Source organism: Phalaenopsis equestris, unplaced genomic scaffold (assembly GCF_001263595.1).
Source record: "Phalaenopsis equestris unplaced genomic scaffold, ASM126359v1 Scaffold000198, whole genome shotgun sequence".
Taxonomy (NCBI): Eukaryota; Viridiplantae; Streptophyta; class Magnoliopsida; order Asparagales; family Orchidaceae; genus Phalaenopsis; species Phalaenopsis equestris.
Window position 1 is genome coordinate 456209 of NW_018164640.1, and position 7676 is coordinate 463884.

A 7676-nucleotide genomic window follows, 5' to 3' on the forward strand; every position below is an offset into this window, starting at 1 on the left:
CATCAACCCAACGAAAATAATTACAATCTTCAGATGTTCTGATTATGGGACAATAGTAATATCTTCTCCCATAGGTGTCTTCCCCTCTCAACCGGTAATCAACCCACAGTGTGTCACAGTAACGGGTTGGAACTCTTGATGTACTTGATGCTCTTGAACTTATGTTTCATGTTATTGTAATACACTATGGCTTCGTTTGAGAAAAAATAAATAAGCAACAAAAATACAAAAGAAAATTAAATAATTTTATAATAAAAAATAAAATGTGGTTAAGACACATCAAGGAAATTAAAATATTGATTGCTACAAAGATTTAGAAAATATACATTCACAAATTCAACGTACAGGTGAAATATGAATTATCAATAAAAAAATCAGTAGGCGATGCTACATAAATACAGTTGATGTGTTCACCAAAGCATTGGTAATCTCTTATCTTAACTATATCATCTCTTGCACGTCTTTTCCCTTGGAGTTGTTGTACTCGACAGTACTAAAGTCCTCCTTAAACACTAAATTTTTGTCCGATGTTGGAATGTTTCCCCAAGCATGCAAGCAGGATCTTCATCTAAGACCCTGAAATCAATATCGCTTCGGGATGGATGTCTATATATAAAATTATGGAGCGTTGTTGTTGTAACAACTATTTTCACCTATTTTTTGAAAGAGTATGTCAAGATATCTCAAAGTATGACTCACTTCTTCTTTCATACACTGAATACTCTATCGATAACACTATTGAATGATGAGTGCCTTTTATTGAAGAGTTCATGCCTCACTCTAATCACTTGGTTGTTGTGCTCACAATCAGGAATGCGGTACCTAATGCCGAGAAATGGTTTTAAGAAACACAGTTGCAGTGGATATTTCAAATTGACTAAATAATATTATTTTGAATAATGACATCATTAGTACATTTTCTAAAATAAAAATATTCTTATGATGCCTGAAATATACTAACTTTGGGAAGGCAATGGAAATTTAGATTCACACTATTGGGTTACAAAATTGAAAATTATGTTATCGTGAGCACTCCATTTTCGATCAATCATCACAAATGTAAAACACATGTTAAAATCACACATTGTTTATTTCTGTCGAGATTAGGGTTCAGAACGACGTAGCTGCATGATGATTCGGGGCACCCGTCAGTGCTAGAATCATTGATACAATATCATTGTCTCCATAGGTATGGAACTTTATTTTAGTCATATTTGATCTGTAATAACTTTTGAATAAAAAATATCCTTCACTAGGTCTCTCCTGTAAAAACTAGGATTTTCGGGGCTAGATTAGCACCTTGGCACCCAAAACCACCTTCTAGAGCCTCCAAATCGAGGCCTGGGAAAGTTGGCGCCAGTGTATTGGCACCAAGGTGCCCATAATGCTTGAAGCAACATTTCACAAGCCTTGGGAAAGTAGGTTCCAATCACCCAACACCAAAACCAACGCCTAATTGTCAGTCCAAAATCTGGACCAGGTTTTCTCCCTTGAATTTCTTCTTTTTGAGCCTGACCAAGCCGCTATGTAGCCAAAATTGCAAGGTTGTCTTGGTCTATGGGGAGATTTGCTTAGGTGCGAGATAAAAGGATTATTAAACTTATTTTGGAAGCTTTCAAGATGACGAGGCAAGGCCATTTTTGGCAAAAAGAGGGGAGAAGTTGGCTTTGGGCTTTTCTTCCAATTAGCCCCTCCAAAGACTTTGTCTTCAATATTTTAGCATCCAAGAGAAGGATTGGAGCTGCTTCTTCTTCCTCTTCTTGCTAGAGAAAAAGCTAGGGTTTTCTTTTGAAGACCTTGTGGTGAAGAGTTTGGGAGAAAGGTAGAGAGAGGGCTTGGTTTCCTATAACCCTCTTCTTTTTCTTCTTCATCTTCTCCTTGATTCCCCACCAAGAAAACATTCTTCCTTCATATTCTTTTTCTTCCTCCACTCCTTTCCTTGAGTTTGTGTGAGGTTTTCTTGAGGAAGACCTTGACTAACGAAAAGGGAAAGGTGTCTTCTCTCCTATGGTGAAGACGAGCTTCTTCATACTTTGGGGAAGGATTGTTGGAGCATCGTCAGAGCTTGTACATCCGCTGAAACTTCCCCAAACCCTCCTTATACAAGAAAGTTTCTTCATTTCTTTGGAAAGGAGCGAAGCGAACCTCATCGGAGCTTCGATGAAACTTCGTCGGAGCTCGGACAAGCAGAGTGAACATGTCCTCAAGCTTTAAGATGGTGAGACAACTCGTAAAATCTTGTGATTTCCTTTTCTTGGGCCCTTAAGCCTGGATCTTAGAGGATTTAGGTTAGGTTTGTTTGTGCTTAGAGGAAACCACATAGGATTAGGAGCTTTGTGCTTCCCGTGTGAATCCAAAGAGCAAAATCTAACTTTTTTTTCCCTTTTCTAGCCTAAAATTTGAACGTCATGATCATCATAATTCTGCATTTGGGCCTGTGATTTCATCCTCATTATGGGAGGAATTTAATCTACCGTTTGGGTGTAGGGCATGAAAAGTCTCAAGACTTTTATGTTACCTGAACCGCAAATGTTTTCCCCATGTAAAAGGGATGGGCCAATGGAGGCGTCCACTCGTCGCTTTGTGTGATGCTCGCTTTGTACTGTCATTTACCCTTAGGGTTCACCCATAAGATCATTAGGATGAGCTCAATTTCGTCGTCTAAATCCATTGGGTCTCTTATGATGCATGTGTTAGCATTTGCATTGGTATGTTTTGCATGTGCTTTAAAATGTGCATTAAAAAAATTGATTTTGTGCATGAATACGTTGGTTCAATTGATCGACTGCTACTAGTCCAAACATTTCGATCGACTCTCCTTCTTCGATTGGTCGCCCACACTAGCTCGATCGACAACCTTCAGTCTTTTTGATCAATCTACCGCCATCGATCCGATCACATTAATCAACCATCTTTTGTCGGTCGGTCGGCCGCCCATGCTAGCTCGATCGGTCGGCAGCCCATGCTAGCTCGATTGACCAACTTTTGTCTTTTTGATTAATCATTTACCATCGACCCAATCGCATCAATCAACCATCCTTCGTCGATCTACTGCCCACTCCGACGTGTTCGTTCGGTCTTTTTGATAGTCCACCTGCCATCAACTTGATCACACAAATCAAGGTTGCCCACTCCAACCCAATTGATCACCTTCAACCTTTTTAATCGATTGGCTGCACTGGCTTGATCACATCAATAGACCCTCCTTCATCGATCAGTCATCCGCGCTAGCCCGATTGACTCGATCAATCGACCGTCATCGACTTGATTGCTTCAACTGACCCTTCTTCGTAGATTGGTCGCTCACACTGGTCCAATTGACCACCTTCATCGGTTCGACCGATCGACCGGCACCGGCCGGATTTGTTTGATTGACCCTTCTTCGCCAATCAGCTGCCCAAGCCGATCCGATCTCTTCCGTCGACTAGATCAATCGACCACCACCAGTTTGATTAAATCAATCAAATCCACTTAAATGTCACATAATTGCATGGTTGTCTCATACTGCTTGCATGAACACATTCACACCACACTCCTTGTTATGCATCGACCTCCGCTGGTCACGATGCGACATCTAGTATTGCCCGTAAGGATGTCTCGGTGGACAATACTAGTTATCACGTTGTGGACCAACATACATAAGTTTGTGCTAAAGTTTCAAGAGATCTAATAGGTGTCATTTAGGTTCTCTATTTCTTATGAACTAATTTAAAAGTAAAAAAAAATCTACATATTTTTATTATTTTGTGCAATATATTTTTTTAAAAATATATTTTGAAACTATATGTATCTCTACTTTAGACTATGTGTGAGTTCAACCTTTTAAAACTTAAGTTTTTTCAAAACTTACATCTAATGACACCTCTTAGATTCCTTGGATCCTCAGGATGGAGCTGGAGACGACGACCCTATCAAAAGATATGCCTGCCTTATGACATAACCCTACACTCACTTAGATGTTGTGTTACGAAAATACGTTAGATGGTGTGTTAGGCTAAAAACTAAAATGCAAGGCAGCCCTTTTCGATCTATTGCCTATAGTGTTTTGTTGGTTTGGTTGCCCTAGCCAAGCATAACCTTTTGTGCATTTGGTGTATTTTTCATGTTTACCGATTTTAAAATGTGCACACTACTATATTAAGGGCGGTTTTCTTGCAGGGAACCATGCCTAAAACATACAGATTTACGTGTAATAAGGAGGAGCAAGTAATGATTTGAATGACTAACTTCTTTCTACGAGTGCCATTAAGTTCCTCCCGTCAAGCATGACTCATATGTGCTGCATGTTGGTAGCTTTTTTTGCTAACCTTATTTTTGTGCAGGTTGAGTGTTTTTTTTTTTAACTTTTCTTATGTACTTTTATAGTCCTTAGAAGAGTCTTGTATTAAAAATAAGGTACGAGCAGGGGTTCCAAAGTGTCAGACGGGCGACGGGGATCTGAAGCTGTTAGCTCGTGTCCTGTACCTTAATTTTTAAATTTCATTGATGTATAGAATTATAAAAAAACATATATTTTTTGTGATGTTTGATCATACTTTTCTATTTCTAGGATATGTTGCCGACCCAACAACACCTGAACTTTTATTATTTTGTATTTGGATTGCTTTACTATTTTCCTGACATGTGATTACTAGTTCTGCCATTTTTTGCTTGTGATTTTGTCTGAGAGTTGTGCATATTACTTTGGTTCTTTATGACCTAAAATTTTATAAACTTTCTACAAAAAAGCTTATTAATAAAATTTTGAGACTAATTAAAATTTAGACTTAAAATATTCAGGATTTTCAAATTTCACACTTATATATTTCTACATGGACCTCAGCTCAGATTTTAAACGAGCTACATTGTATGGTTATATCCCCTGTCAAAATTAATAGAAAACTAAATCATTCTGCATGTCCCGAGGAGAAGTCCTCGTGCTTCTTCAATCCGATTGCCCAAACATAAGTTTTATACTTCGGTGGTTGCCTAGCATGTTTACAGTGTCAGAGACTTCCTGATGCAGGCGAGGAGTAAGTCCTTTCTTGAGAGTGGTTTCAATTCTGTCGTTAGACCTCTCCTCTTTTCCACTCCAACAACATCATCACTACTTTTGATAGATATAAGTTCCACTTATGCTCTTCTTACTTACATAGGGTCATAGAAATAGAGTTTCCTTATCTTGACCTTAGGGCTACCGAGATTCATTTGTAAGATGCAATTCAAGGATTGCTGATAAGTGAGTCTCCTGTCACTTTAGGTCGACTACCTTCACGATCAAGTATACTTGAGGTCTTAATAGCTTGGGATGACAAATCTGTGGTATCCTGACCTGAGTATCTCTACCATATTAGTATTACTCTACCCTTCCTTTATTTACCCCCTTTGACCCTATCAGTCCTTTTTGACACTTTGTTGATGCCGACTCCCATGTTTCAATTGTGGATAGGCCACCGCCCATTTGAGATACTGCGATTTACCCTCAACCCTTATGACACATTTAGGATTTCAAAACAAAATGTGGACCCTATGAGTCGACTCGGTTATTTCATAGGCCCTGGTCACCGATAAGTCGCCATCCGTATGGGATCGTGAGAGACAGACTCACTGTCTGTATGGGTCGGCACAAGCTTTGAAGCATCAAAACACTCATGTGAGATAATCGTCTTTTATGACACTCTTTACTAGTCGCTAGACAATTGTAAGCGAGATTCTTTTAATTGAGAGCATTCTTGGGCACCCCTACGATATAATTAACCAAATGGATACATCCATTTGAGAGTTGCTCTTGACCCCAGAATACACACACATACTTGAATCTCAGGTTGTAGGTTGCTTTCGCAGGTCTTCTTTGTGAATATGCTTCCAAGACAATTTTGACATGATCTTATTATTTTAGGTGTACGGTTTTGGTTTATCACACAAAGTTTTCTTCACGAAAGTTCTCCACATGTTTTTTTTTTCTTTTGTCGTATGTCTTTACCTTCCAATTCTTCTCTTCTCTAAATCATCCTTATGATCCGAAAGAAAAATTTACTCAGAAAATGAAGTTATATAACGATAGGTAAGCTGGTGACTTCTTCAAAAGTAAAAGAGAAAAAAAAAAAAACAAAATAGACCAGTCCAACCATGATATGCGGAGAGGGATATTGGGAGCAAACCTTTATAGGTTGGGTTCACAGGCACAAGCTTACGACGCTCATCACTTCTTTAGTGCAATTACTAAATCTACTTCTATAGCCCAGGAGGATGTCGTTCGTTGGCAGGTTCACATTCTGTCCTGATTTAGAAGTCTGATTCAACGCTAAGCTTACTGAGATGAAATCTAAATTGGCAGAAAAAATATAAATAGAATTAGATGCATTGCACATTAGACACAACTTAGAGAGAAACAATTGTCAACGGAGGATGATGGACATTGCTAAAGATGTTAGGATATTTATTTATTTATTTATTTATTTTTTATGAGACATCTAGACATGTTATTTTTATCTACATATACCGTAATTCTCTGGTTCAATACAATACGATTATTTATGTGCTTACTTGTGCATTCATTCATATAGTTTTAGTTTAATAATTGTTTGGATTGATAAATTAGAGTCTGCAATATATAATTGTATTTGTTTCTGTGTTAAGATTGTAGGTGTGAATGTAATGGAATGTATTTTTATTTCAGTGCATGTATTTTTTTATTTTTATATAGATTCTGATGGTCAAGCGTCGGGGTATCGAGAAACTGACGGATGTCGAACGTTATGTTGACACAAATCAACGAAAAATTATTACATCAAGACCTCGCACGTAGAGTTAAGTGCGGAGTCCAATGAAATCACGTCACAAAAAACTACAGAAAAAAAATCGGCTCGGTAACACCGGAGAATATTCTCCCGTGTTATTCAGGTGTTATTATATATTATGGAGATGTTATTGTATTATGAGAATATTCCTGGTGTTATAATAACACAATAACACTTAAATAATACACATTAACACCTGAATAACACACAATAACACTTGAATAACACAGAGAAATATTCCATTGTGTCATCGGACGAATTTTTTTTTTCTATCACCTTCATGTAACGTAGTTTAATTGGACTCCGCACATAACTCTACTTGCAAAATCCCTGGTACAATATTTTCTCCAAATCAACAAACATCAGGCGTCAAAACTTGTCAGTAATATCATTGACCTTTAAATTAACCCACATCTTATTTATATTTTCCAACAGAAAATTTGACCGTTGAAATTATATGTATTCCCATAGTGGACCGTACTTTAATGTCATATAAGAAATCAAATGTCATCCAACAATTATAAATCGAACAATACGTACTTGCATTGGCAAATTAAATGTCCAAAATAAGAATAAATGACGATCATCGAATTTACTAAAGTAACGAACGCCAATCATTTCATATATATATAGATATAAAGAATATATATATAAATTAATTATTAATTTTTAAATAATTTTAGTTAGCACTGCAAATAAAAAAAATAAATATTTGGTATGTATGTAATTAATAGAAGAGAGGTGGTCTCATACATAAGACCTCAATTCATTCAAATAATATTACGGCTGGATATACTATATCTGAATAGGTGCAGATTTCATCTTATTATGTGTATACTAGAGGTGTAAACGAGGGCAAAAAAAGAAGGGAGCGATGGTCACTTGTGTTGCGCCTCT